This window comes from Miniopterus natalensis, chromosome 9, assembly GCF_054644295.1.
Source record: "Miniopterus natalensis isolate mMinNat1 chromosome 9, mMinNat1.hap1, whole genome shotgun sequence".
Taxonomy (NCBI): Eukaryota; Metazoa; Chordata; class Mammalia; order Chiroptera; family Miniopteridae; genus Miniopterus; species Miniopterus natalensis.
In genome coordinates this window covers 9715184-9729460 of record NC_142089.1, presented here as the reverse complement: position 1 = coordinate 9729460, position 14277 = coordinate 9715184, and the positions used below count along the sequence as shown (strand labels likewise).

At 42.2% G+C, this 14277-nt stretch overlaps 1 protein-coding gene across 1 annotated transcript in view; it reads left to right on the top strand.

Annotated features, from left to right (window-relative positions):
* The first annotated feature begins 3950 nt into the window (after positions 1-3950).
* The window catches only part of CDC42 (cell division cycle 42), a 35868-nt gene continuing 25541 nt past the window's right edge, over positions 3951-14277 (top strand). Inside the window, exon 1 of the mRNA XM_016214650.2 lies at positions 3951-4009. The gene's annotated coding sequence lies outside the window, so the exon portion shown is untranslated. The remainder of the gene's footprint in view (positions 4010-14277) is intronic.

The following is a 14277-nucleotide window of genomic DNA, read 5'->3' as shown; positions in this document are numbered from 1 at the left end:
AGCCACGCAGAGACAGCATGGAGATACATGCCAGAACAGGGTGAGGGCCTGAAGAAGTCCCCAGGTAAGTGCTATCGGTGTTTTTCAGGAGGCAGAGATCCCTTTTGGCAGCCGGAAGCAGAGCAGGCTTTGTGGAAGAGGTGGCATTAAGTTCATTCATGCATTATTTATCAAACATTTTTGATGGCCGGGCCAGCAGTGTGTCATGAAATTAGGTCAAAGCATACAAAAATGAGTAAGATCCCTGCCTGCTCATAGACTAATGGTTGTGTTAGCACAAATAGAAATGATTCTAATATGATACGCTCAAAATACAAAGTGTAATAAGAGTGATTGTGGCCTGGGGCTGTCAGGCAGGGCTTCAGAGCTGAGGTCTAGGATAGTATCTGAAGGAGAGAGGAGTAGGAGTTTGGCAGACAGAGAGGGGAACCACTGAATCTGCAGAGGCGCTGAGGTGGGAAAGGACACAGGTCAGTGTTGGCAAAAGGTTGAGTTCATAATGGGAATTGACAGGTAGAATGGATGAGCAGGAAAGGTGTTCTAGGCAAAGGGAACAGCGTGAGCAGGGGTTTAGTGGCAAGAAATTATGGTACCTGAATGCACAAAAGGAAGTTGTCAGCATAAGGTGTGTGATGGAAAGTGTGATGTTTAATCCTGTGTGCCAACTTGACTGGGCCATGAGGTGCCCAGATATTTGGTCAAGCATTAGTCTGGGGGTGAGAGTGTTTGGGGATGAGATTAATATTTGGATTGGTGGACTGAATACTGCAGACTGCTCTCCCTAATGTGGTGGGTGGGACTCATCTAATCAGTTAAAGGCCTGAATAGAACAAAAGGCTGTCCAACCCTTGAGTTAGGGAAAATTATTCCTGCCTTTGGACTTAAACTGAAACATTGGTCTTTCCTGGGTCTTGAGCCAGCTGGCCATTGGACTGCAACTGAGACATCGGCTCTCCTGCTTCTCATGCCCTAGGATGCTTGGACTGGAACTACACCATTTGCTCTCCTGGGTGTCTGACTTGCCAACTCACCCTGCAGATCTTGGGACTTATCAGCCTCCATAGTTGTGTGAGTCAATTCCTTAATATATATAAAATAGGAGATATAGAATAGGCAGAAAGAAAGGGAAATAGATGTAGGTGTAGCTCTTTCCTATTGGTTCTACTCCTCTGGAGACCCCTAATACAGAAGGGAAAAGCAAATAACTTTGGAAAAGCAAGTTGGTGCCAGATCACCGAGGACACAGAATGCCTGGCTGAAGGACTTAGAATTTTACTTGGAAGATAAAGGAGAAAACACGAGGGATTCCTGAGCCTGCAAGTGACTTGGTAAGAGCTGATATCTGGGAAGATGAAGGTTGTGCTGTATAAAATGAATTAAAACAGAGATTCTCAAAGGAAACCTCTAGAAGTAGGGTATTAATTTTGTGGGTACAGGATCTATGATGCAGGAAAGGTTGGGAGCCCCTGGATGTACAAGGGTGTGGGGGCCCAAAGCAGATATGAGCACCACAGAACCTGGAACAGGTGGGAACTGGAAGATGATTTCAGTAGTGCTGATGGGACTTCTGAGTAGCTGAAATTTGGAAATGGGGGTGGGAATAAGCACTGGAAGAGGTGGAGATTTGGGAATCATCTACACAGAGGATTGTGGCAAGTACCACACAAGGGCAGACACGGGGGGCAGGGGTGGCAGAGTGATTCATCAAGAGTCTCACAGTTGAGGCAGAGACCTAGTCAACCTGGCTCAGGCAGTATAGGGATTTTATTAGCTCATGTGGCTAAAGCTGAAGCAAGACAGAATCCAAGGGCTCAAACAGTGCTGTTGGGACTTGGTGTCACTGTCTCCATCTCTCAGCTCTGTTTTTCCCGTCTTGGTCTCAGGCAGTCTCTCTCCTTGCAGTGGGAAGATGACTGCCAGCAGTGGCTTGGCTACATGTTGCCCTCAGCTGATAGCTTCATTCAATTGGACAGTTCTGACCAAAGTCCCAGGATAGAATCTCATTGGCTCTCATTTGGTCATATGTCCATTACTGAAATGCTGCAGCAAGGGCACTCTCTAAAATGCTCTGATTGGCCAAGCCTGTGTCACCAGTCTATCCCTGCAACTGGGGGTACAATCATCTCCTCTAGAGTTACTTGGAGTGAGAATGGGGGGAGGGGTGGCTCCAGGAGAAATGGAAGTGCTACCAGAAGAAGGAAGAATGGACACTGGGCTTGTAACCACAGAGGAAGTGGAACTGGACATCTCCTAAGGCAGCTATAGCCAGTGGGGCAGTGGGAGGCTGGTGTCTGGATGGGCCAGCAGCAAGGAAAGGGGTAGACTGGGGTAAAGTAGTAATGCCACTGCCTTTTGGGGCTGTGAAAAGTTGGGGGAGGGGCCTTCCAACAAAAACCTGACAACATAATAGACAAAGTTCTAAGTGAGTCCTTGTCCTCAGAATAAAGGCAGGAAAAGCCAAGCAGTTGGGTGACACCCCATCAAGATATTGCTGCTGGTGGAAAGGGCAGACATTGTCTGGGGACATTCATGGGATTGTGAGGAAGGATGAAGGAAAGGTCACTGCCAACTGGCCTTGCAGAGGAGAAACAACAACCAGTTTTCCCTCAAGTTTAAGAAACTAAGCTTATGCACTTTTACAATAGTAAAAAATTTTTGATAGCCAAAAACAACTTTGATTCCAACAGGAGATTGGATAAATATTATAATTCCCATGCATTAGAATATAGCCTTTATAAAGAATGCTTTATTGGACACAACAAGATGTTCACGATGTAGTTTTGAGAGAGAAAAGCAGATTACAATGTTTTTGTGCAATAGATGTAACAAATATAATAGATAAATTCTGATACATTACACATTAAAATATTAACAGTATTATTAGAGGCAGGACCACAGCTGAAGTTTATGTGTTGATTTCTCCATAATAAACCTGCTGAGTATTATGTGGTCAACTAGAGCCAGCCTCCCAGGTTCAAATCTCAGCTCTGCCACTGCCTGCCTTGGAGACCTTGGGCCAGCCCTTTAACACCTCTGAGCCTAAGTTCATGTATCAATAAATGGGGGTACTAGTTCTTAACTTATAAAATGGTTGTTGAGTATTAAATTAGCTACTGTTACATGCAAAGTTAGCACCATGCCTATAGTAATCACTCAAAAATGTAGTTATTCTTGTGTAATTAAGAAAAGTCCAGAAGAAAATGACTATTAAATAAAATATATTGAAAACAGGTGTCTTTCTTGGCCAAATAGCTGTGGTAGTCATCAATAAACAAACTATTAAGATAAACTGTTTTCCTCTAACACTGGGACACATCTGAGAAAACGACAGAGAAGGTTCCTGTTTCCCCAAGCTCCCACACTAGCAGGAAAGACAGATGATAAACAGGTGCTGTGAGGATAGATGATCAGGAAGGGCCGAGAGCCAACCGAAGGGCTGGTGAAGAGGCCAAGGCAGGGGAAAGTGAGGGGAAGGCCTTGCAGTGGGGAGGAAGTCTCTAAAGCAAAAGGACGCTGTGGCTGGAGCGAGGGAGACTGGGCGTAGGCTCGGTTCTCATGCCAGGGTGGACCCACAAAATACAGGGCCATCCACCCGCAGGGTGGTCTCCGGCAAGTCGCTCCCGCTTTGAGTAGTCTCCGCGCTCGCTGCGAACTAGGGATGATACTACTGTACTTCACAAGACTGCAAGGACCAAAAGCCATGTTAGTGGAAGCGCTTTGCCAACGACCGTTTACACTATTATTGTAAATACAACCATCCGAGAAAGATGCGAGGAGCTCGCAGCAAACGAGGAAGGCGCGTCGGCTGGCGCGTGCGCGATAGGCGACCGGAGCCAGGGCGGGGGATGACTTCAGGTCCCAGCTCAGCCTGGGTTCGCCTCCCGATCCCTCCCACTTCCGCGGGTACCCAACCCTGCGTCACCTGCGTGCTGACGTCAGGCGCGTGCCCCTGTCCGGCAGCCGAGGAGACCCCGCGCAGTGCTGCCAACGCCCCGGCGGAGAAGCTGAGGTGAGTGCGGGGCCTGAGGCTCCCTGCGGGAGTATCTTCCCAACAGTCCCGTCCCCACCGCGCCGTCCCCGGCCTCTCCTCGTCCGCGGGGACACCCCGCCTCTGGGTTCCGAGGAAGCCTTGGAGCGCGGGTCGCAGGGTGGGGGACGGGGGATGCCGCGCTCGCGCGGCGCTGTGCGGGCGAGCGCGGGTCTGGGTTCTATAGGAGAACAGAGGGGAGGGGGTCCCGGCGGGGAAGGCGAGGGGCGCCCGCCTGGCTGAGGGGAGGGCGGCCGGTCGCGGGGTGCCGGCCTGAGGGCGCGGGCGGGGCCGGGCTGTCACCGGGCAGCGGCGGAAGGAAGGGGTCACACCCATCCCGGCCGCCCGGGCTCCCCTCCCCCCGGCCGGTCCCGCTGGCTCCGAGGCGGGCGGCAGGTTGGCCGCCGTGGGTCGGTGCCTGGAAGCCGCTCGCGGGCGCCCGGCTGAGCGGGCGTGCCTGTGGCCGGGGCGCCCGGGCTGGGTCTGCCCTCTGCGCCCGGGCTTCGACTTCCTGCTTCTCCGGGCGCCGCCGCGGACATTTTGCGGCGGGCGGGGGGAGGGGAGCGGAATTGCTAGCGCGGCGGGGAAGTGGCGGCCCAGGAGGGGGCGGCTTGTTGGCTGCCCGGGGCCAGGCCTGCGACGCGCTTCCCTCCCTCCGCAGCCTAGCCTCCCGACGTTTGGCCCGGGCGGGGTGGGTCTGATCCCCGTTTCTCCAGTCTTTTTACTCCTGCTTTAGATTGAGTTCCTAAAACCATTTTCGTTTGCTTCTCCAACCCTATCCCTCTGTCTATTCAGCTGAAGCTTCCCTTTCTGGGAGTTACCTAACCACCTCTCGAAACTGTCGTTCTGCCCCTTTCTTAATTCCTCTTATTAGGGGGAAATTTTCTTTGTTCGTTTTTTTCCTCCCCTTTAAGTCCAAGAGAAATGTAGTGTGGAAGATTACGTCATCGCAATATAAGGGGTGAGAGTTTTAACTCCTGCAAATCAGGGACTCACCCATTTAAGACAGCATTTTGCAGCCTTAGTTGCATATCCTTCCTGCTTCTCAACGCATCGTATTCACAGGTCTTTTCAAATCCCGGTCGTCTCAAATGCACCTAAAAGCCAGGAAGGTTTAAAATCTCAAGATTAGTTTGTGCCAGGGGATAAAGCGTAAGACAACACCTTCTACAGCCACTTAGGTAGGCAATACCTTTAAAGATCCCTTTGTACTCCAGTGAAGTGAGTTCATTTGTAGAAGCATCTCTGGTCCAGAAAGACTTTCCCAGACTGTTTAACGTCTCCCATATGACTTACGGATGCAGCGTGCCTACCTATGTTGACTCACATGGCTTTTTGTGACAAGGAAAAAGAATCAGTTGATTTTACCCCTAATCTTTGCTCGTTAGACACTTAGTTTTGTTATTAAAAACGAGTTTTGGATTTTTAAAAACATATATATCTTTATTGATTTCAGAGAGAGGAATGGAGAGGGAGAGAGAGAGAGAAACATCATCAATGATGAGAGAGTCATTGATCCACTGCTTCGTGCACGCCCCCGACTGGGGATCCAGCCAGCCCTGATGGGGAGTCGAACCCTATCTCCTGGATCCTTGGTCGATGCTCACCCGTTGAGCCACGCCTGCCGGGCGAGTTTTGGATTTTTAACTAAAAAACTTGAGTAACGTTTTCAGACTTTTGGGATCATAGTATTCCCCAGAATGTCAGGTACATCCTTCATGGACTACAGGGTACTGTAGCACAGAAAAATGTTAGCATTGTAAAGCAAATGAGATCCAATTGTGTAATGCATTTTAAGAGTAGTTCTTGCTGGAACAAGTACTTTCCTATTGTTTCTCATTTGTATAGAGAGAATAAATTGCTTGTTAAGATACACTAAAAGAAATGGAGGTTTAAATGGGCTTTGTGTTTGGATAGGTGTGGAGCTTGGATCTTCTGAAATATGTTTGCCATAACTTATATCATGTTTTAAGACTATAAAGGAACACTTACCCCTGTTGCTTTATTTCTTGAATCTTCTATGTTTAAGAAGTTTAAATGTACACATATCAATTTGTATCTTTCCTCTTAAAATATAGCGGATTAGTTTGAATTTACAGTGTTTAGACTGAGACAGTGAGATAAGAGATTGGTAATTAATTATTAAAAATGAGCTTTTTTCTAGTAATTTCTTCAGGACCTGAAACATATCCCATCCTCTTAAAATGTTTTCACATAATAATGAATAGTTGTACTCAGTTAAACTTAATTTTTCAGAAATCTAAGACAGGCGTTACAGCCTAGGGTATCCTGGGGGCTTAAATCAAATATCAGTGAGATTTTTAAAGCCCACCGAGACCAAGTCTTGACTCTTTTGTAACTTAAGATTTGTTTTGTTTTATTTGGATAATTTTTCTACTTATAATTTTACGGTCTATTAGAAAAGCATTTCTAGTTATTTTTAAAGTGGTTAACACTAATAAACTATTAATCCAAGAGCTGTCACATTTGGAAAACTGAGGTACAATTTACTGTGCCTGTCTGGGAGCAGTATTTATAGGTATTTTTAGAAGTAAAAGTTAAATTGTACTTTTATTTGTAGATACATTTTAAATGCATTTCTTTATTGTTTTAGGGCCTTTTTCCGAGAGGATAAGAAATGCTTAATGAGAAGCATTTCCAGCTTCAGGGCTTCTGCAGCAGGAGGAGGGCTTAATATTTTGTGAACTTATTTCTCTCAAATAGATCTGTATATCCTACTATATCAAAGGGCTTCATTCTGGACCTTCAATATTCAATATTCTCTTCCAAATCTATTACTTTCCTCTATTAGAATATAGGTTCTATGAGGGCAGGGCTTTGACTTGGCATGGTCACCCCTGTATCCCTAGGAATGTTTGTTGAATGAATTTGATGATGATTGAGGGTTAACCCTCTCTTTCTGTGTCTTCTATTGGCCTGTGTTCTGTGTTTCCTGAGACTTCTTTTGTGCTTGTGTAGCCATATCCAAATTTGGGCTCATTGAAATGATATTTTTGTTTGACCATATCCATCTGTTTGGTCCAGTATCTTTGCAGCTGTACTATCTGGGACAGTTTACCATTGCCTAGAAAAATCTTCTCTAATGATCAGTTCTTACACTCTTGAAAAATATTCCGACTTCAATGTTTGTTTCATTTCTCTGTTTCTTTGTTTGCAAATAGCAGCTTATTGTGCCACTTCTCTACTCGACAGTATCAAATTCCTGGTCATGTTATGCTTTGTCCCTTACCAGTTTCTACTTTTAGTTACTCATCACTTCAGTCCAAAATATTTTTGCTAAAGCAGTTTTCATTACTTGCCATTTCAGCTGTGTCTGCCACTGCTGCTGTTAGAGGTCCTGGATGTGAAAACTCTTCACTAGTTGCCCCAGGACATTGGGTCTTAAAATACTTGTTTTATTAAGTGAAACCAGGTGTTTTGCCACCAAAATGGTGCCCCATTAAATTTTTTTAAGGAAAATACTTTTTTCTCAAATATTTAAGTCCAGAACAGTTCCTAATATATAAAAAACCTACATATTGTTAAGACATGGTATTCACCAAGCATCAGTGGTCTGCCACCTGAAGAGAATCTTGTTTCTCCCTCTGCTTTAACACTGCACTTTAATACATACCATTTTCTCCAAGAATAAGCCATTATGATTTGCCATTTTAATTCTGCTGCTGTGTGTTCTTTAGAAAAATACTGCTAGTATAATGATTAAAAGTGTAGAATCTGAAACTGGACTGCCTGGGTTCAAATCCTGGCTCTGCCATTTATTAGCTATGTGCAATCTAAGTAGTGTCTTAGTGACTCAGGTTTACCGTTTGTATAATAGGACTAGCAATGGTTCCTGCCTCACAGTGTTATGAGAAATCAGTTAATCTCTCTGCAGTACTTAAGACAATTCACTGGCACATAGAAGTGCTCTGTAGGTGTTTGCTCTTATTATTACAACTTCTCTTAGGCCCCCACTTTTAAGAAACTATCTGCGTTTTTCCCCTAAACATAAATATTTTAATAACCATCTCTTCCCCAGATTAATCCCATGAGACCGTTATTATTAATTAAAATTATTAAACCAAGTGGAAATTGTTGCCTGTTTTAAATTTTTGTCCATTATCTCAACCAGCTTCATAGAAGCAAAGGTGTAAGTTCCCAAGTATGCATTGTGTGGTCTGTGGATCAGCAGCATGAGCATCACCTTGGAGCTTATTAGAAATCTCAGGCTCCATCCCTGAATCGGAATCTGCATTTTAACCAGACCCCCACGTGATTTTTATGCACATTAAAGTTCGAAGTGCCTGGCTTGCGTGGGTCAGTGGTTGAGCGTCTACCCATGAACCAGGAGCACAGTTTGATTCCTGGTCAGGGCATATGCCTGGGTTGTGGGCTTGATCCCCAAGAGGGGGGCATGCAGGAGGCAACTGATCCGTGGTTCTCTCTCATCATTCGTGTTTCTCTCCCTTGCCTTTCCTCTCTCTGAAATCAATAAAGACGTTAAAAAAAAAAAAAAGAATAAAATCGTATCTCCAATCTCAAGGGAAGATGTTAGTACCAAAAATCTAGTCTGTTTTAGCTGCATATTGAAAAATTATTGATATTTTTAAAGAACTAGATTGAATTTTTCTCTAATAACTTTTCCCTTTTTCTTAAACTATTTGGTGTAGGAGTAATTCACAGTGCTATCTCTTTGCTGTGTATACTCTAGAGTAGTGTTTCCTAACCCTTTTGAAATCAAGGCAGGCATAGAAAATGCCACACTATAGTAAGTGGATGAGACTGCTCTTGGCTGACTGGAGGTGCTGCAGACCCCAGGAGAGCTGTAGGATCAATGTCTCAGTCATATCTGTGTCCATTCTCTGTGTCCCAAGTGGCATTATGAAGCCATGTAGTGTTGGAAGTTAAACCACAGCCATCCTTTTTAGCTAAAAAGATTATCACTGTTTGCTATTCCTTGTAGAGACAGAAGGGATTGAGGACAGACCAAATGAGGAACAAATGAAACAAGGGAGAGATGAAGGTGGAGTAAAAAGATCACTGTATAGTTAGTGTTAAGGAGTATGAGAAGATATGTTTTATAGGAGAAAGCATAAGCAAGATTTCAGGTGCAGTTGCTTTGTTGGTTGGCAGTTTAAGAATATTTGTAACTTATTTTTGGTTTGCTTTTAAACCTGTTTAAAGGCAGATGAGGGTAGGAAGCAAAGAATAAAGTTTCTTAACAAAGCATTACTATCTGTGGTTTCAGGGTTTTTCATTATAATACACCTTTGTTTCACCAGTTGAGTGCTATTTCAGACTCGCTCAGTTATGGAATTTTCTGAAGTGGAATTAAACTATATCTCACTACTTTCCCAGAAAACCATATTTTTATCGTGGCGCTTAAGATAAACATTAAGATTTTAAAATAAATTATTAGATTTTAAAATGTAATTTAAAAAAGGTTTTTATTCTTTTTTTAAGAGAGAGAAAAACATTGGGATCTGCTGTCTCCTGCATACCCCCTACTGGGGATCAAGCCTGCAACCTGGGCATGTGCTCTGATTGGGAATCGAACTGGCAACCTTTTGGTGTATGGGACGACTCTCAACTGACTGAGCCACACTGGCCAGGGTTAAAATGTAAATTTTCATTGATAACTAGGAAAAATGGATAATTCCTGTGAATATTAGAGTGCTAAGGTTTAAAGCACTCTAATCTGATACCCTTATTTGTTTCAGAAAGTATACAAATAGTATAAATAGTACAAAATATAAACTGTAGAAATGTTTGAATTGTTTTAGGTGATATTGTTTATTCTGCTCATCAAAGGGGTAGAGGGAATGTTAGGTCATTTTGAGAGTTTATAAACCAGTAGAGATGGGGCTAGGGGACAATTTTTAATTTTAAGATTGTCTGTGTTGTTTCTCTAGTGTTTCAGAATACCTGAAAGATGTTTCCATGGGGGAGGGTGTCCGATTAATTGAAACCCTACTTATTATATCCCCATGTTGGAAATTCATAATGTATATGTTTATTAAAGGCTGAGAGGAGTTAGATTGTCAGAATCTATTTATTTGTTTATTTTTATTTTTTATTCACTTTAGAGAGAGAGTAAAGGGGGGAAGAGAGAAACATTGATTTGTTGTTCTACTAATTTTTTTTTTTTCATTCATTAGTTGATTCTTGTATGTGCCCTGAATGGGGATCGAACCTGCAACTTTGGCATATCAGGTTGATGCTCTAACCAACTGAGTTATCCAGCCAGGGCTGCGAATCTGCTTTTAAAATTTTATTTTTCAATTACAGTTGACATTCAATATTATTTTATATTAGTTTCAGGTGTACAGCATAATGGTTAGACAATCATACAGTTTACAGAGTGATTCCTCGATATTTCAGTACCCACCTGGCACCACACATAATCACATTATTATTGACTATATTCCTTATGTTGTGCTTTACATCCCTGTGACTATTTTGTAACTACCAATTTGTATTTCTTTATTTTATTTATTTTAATTTTCAATTTTATTTGTATTTTTTTAAAAAATTGATTTTAGAGAGAAGGAAAGAAACATTGATTTGTTGTTCTACTTATTTATGCATTTATTGATTGATTCTTGAGTAAATGCATAAATCCCGACTGGGGATCAAACCCACAACCTTGGTATATCAGGACAATGCTCTAACCAACTGAGCTACCTAGTCGGGGCATCCAATTTGTACTTCTTAATTCCCAGAGAATCTGTTTAATTCATTGCTTCTTAAACTTGTTTGATGAGGCTCTTCTTCCTTTGTAATCCCCTCCAAGATCCTTTAAAGTTTTGAGAAAATAGACTGGGAGACACTGTTGTCTGGTGACTTGTTAATCTCTTTTAGGTTGAAAGGCTGTTGGTGTCGCCAATTTGCTGTGGGTAGAAAAATGGGAAACATTTTCTGATGTTCCTGAGGCAGGTGCATGGCAGACTTCAGCAAAGGCCATGGATTATCTGTTCTTCCTGTCGCCTAAATCCCATTCAGGAGTTGTTTTACAGAAATTGCTAATTTGCATTTTCTCAGGATGAAATTGAGCACATTATGTATAAAATACATCTTTGAGGTATCTGTGGGATAATAGCTCCATCTCTACTTAAAATTGGGGCAAGGTATTGGAAGGGAGAAGCAGACCAGTATTAAGCACTGGAGAAGTGATTGTCCAGTGGCTGCAACGGAACATCTGAAATGGAAGCACCTTCTCCAGTTTCCTCTGTTCTTGGATCAATGATTTTAGTTTGTGTATTTTATTTTCCAATGTTCTGAAAAGCTTAAAGTAATTTCAAAGCCAGTATTTTAATGCTTTGAAAGTCACAACTGTTTTATCTGAGGTCCAAAAATTTGTTTTTTAAAAATAATTGTTCATCATTTCTTGGCCTTTTGGTTAAGATCAAGTGTAAAAATAATTGTGCACATACATGAGAAAAAATTTTTAGGAGGTTGCGGCAATCTATAAATTCTTTTATAGAAAATAAAATCTATTTTGCTTTTTCTTCCTGTTACATATACTACGCACTCCTCCCTCTTCCCTTCTCAAAAAACCCCACCCCAGTGCCATCTTTTATTTTTTATTTTTTTAATAGGTTTTTTTGATTTCAGGGAGAGAAAGGGAGAGGGAGAGAGAGAAATGTCAATGATGCGAGAGAGTCATTGATCGGCTGCCTCCTGTACCCCCCCAACTGGAGATCAAACCTGCAATCCAGACATATGCCCTGACTGGAAATAGAACCATGACCTCCTGGTTCATAGGTTGACGCTCAATCACTGAGCCATGCCAGCTGAGCCCACTGACATCTTTTGGATGAATTTTTGTTTCTCGGTTGCATGTATTACATGGAAATGAAGATATTCTCCTAAAAACTTGTTCTTGGTTCTATCTAGCTAAATCAGAACCAGGAACAGGAAGTTTATTTTACTTATTTCTGTGTTACCAGTTACCAGAGAAAAATGGAAGAGTGGTGAAGGGCATAATTTTGTATATCATGTTAGGGACTTAGGTTGGGCTGTCTCAGATCTTTTTAAAAAATTGCTATTTCGTGATTAAATTTTCTTCAGGATCAAGATTGATTCATATCCTGCATGTGAAGTGTTGAAGATGTGTTGTTTTCTGCTGACACTAAATTTCTTCAGCTACTTCCAGTTGTAGTAATTGGTATCATTTCTGCTCCTATAAAATAGAAATTCACCTCTCTGGCACTTAGTCTCTTTTTATTTTTTATAACTACTTTTTAATCCTCACCTGAGGACATTTTTTCCCTTTGCTTTTTCGAGAGAGTGTGGGGGGGAGAGGGAGAGACAGAAACATCAGTGTGAGAGAGACACATTGATTGGTTGCCTCCCGCATGCACCCTGATTGTAGCCAGGGGTCGAGCCTGCAACTGAGGTGCATGCCCTTGGCTGGAATTGAACCTGGGACCCTTCGGTCTGAGGGCCAAAGCTCTAACCACTGAGCCAAACTGGCTAGGGCAGTCTCTTTTTAAAATATGACTGTAAGATGATTTTTTACAAACATTAAAAAAAAAAACAAACAAACCACCCCCAAAAGTCTTAAGAAAAGAAACCTGAGACAAGCAGCTTTTAAAATAGAGCTAAAATACCCAGCCGGGCGTGGCTCAGCAGTTGAGCCTCAACCTAGGGTCCAGGTGATCGGGGTTCGATTACCGGTCAGGGCACATGCCCGGGTTGCGGGCTCGATCAGTGACTCCCTCATCATTGGTGTTTCTGTCTCTCTCTCTCCCTCTCCTTTCCTCTCTGAAATAAATAAAGATATACTTAAAAAATAAATAAAATAAAATAGAGCTAATTGCCCTGGCCTTTTTGGCTCTGTTGGGCGTTTTCCCTTGCACCAAAGGTTGATAGTTCAATTCATGGTCAGGGCACATGCTCGGGTTGCAGGCTTGATCCCCTGTAGGGGGCATGCAAGAGGCAGGTAGATGTTTCACTCACAGATCTTTCTCTGCCCCTTCTCTCTCTCTCTCTAAAAATCAATTTAAAAAATCTTAAAAAAAAAATAGAGCTAATCAATGGCAAAGACTTCTGTGAAGACCTAAGTTGTGGAGATAATTCTTTGGCAATTATGTGATGCTTAAATTTGTTATACACTATTTTAATTAATTTAAATGAGTGAGTTTCCAAATTTGAGGCATATTTTACAAAATGAGTGAGTGTAAGATTGCTTACATTAACTATTTTACTCTGATAGAGTGGTAAACACAGTGTAATACATGTACTTTGAGGGGAATCCTGCTTTTTCTGGGAGAATGTTGTCTTTTTTTTTTGCTAGTTTAAAAGTTGGTGGAATTGTGCATGCTCAGAACAGAATATCCTCATGATGATACAGAGTATTCCTGAAAATGATGCTGGGTGGCTTCAAACACTTGGTGTTAACTACTTTAGCTAGTTCAGGGGGTAGATTTATTTGACTTATGTCTTAGAAATAGAATTTTTCTCTTTCAGAAGAGTATCAGAAATTTTTTTTTGTTCTTTATTCAGATAGTAATAAAGGAGCCTAAAGGACCCATTAAAGGGTATATTCTGAGTCCAAAGAACATGTTTTTGACTTGCTGCATCACTAATCCATACTGTTTTATTAAGTTATGAATTCAGGAATGCTTTGAGTGTGTGCTGTGTGACGGTCACTGTTCTGGTGTTGGGGATGTAGCAGTGAATAAAATAGATCCAAACAAATCTCTGTCCCCCCATGAAATTGACATACTAGTGTGTGAGTTGGAGTGAAGTCGAGAAAAATTAAGGGGGAGCACTTAACCACTGAGCCAGACTGGCTAGGGCTGTTATGCTTACTTTTATATGAAATCTTTAAAAATAGACATTAAGCAGCCCTTGCCAGTGTGGCTGTTTTCTTACAAGAATGCCTTAAGAATATAATAGATTTTTTCTTCTAATTTCTCTATCTGTGGTACAAACTTATTTTCTCATTTCCCAGACTAAAAAAAACTTTTTTATAATTTACCACCTCCTTAAACAAACCCACCCTCCACCCCTAAACTGGTCAGTTATTTCTTTTGTCTTTCCATGCTCCTACTCTAGTGCAGGTCTTTTGTTTAAGTCTTGGATTATTAAAGTTGTTTCATAGCTGAGTTCCTTTATCTGGTTACCTTTGACAGTTCACCTTGGAATACAGGTACAAGATTGGTATTCCTAAAACAAAACAAAACAAAAACTGTTGTTCATGTGTAAGAAAGAAATGGTAGCCTCCTGTTTACCACCCATGTTAA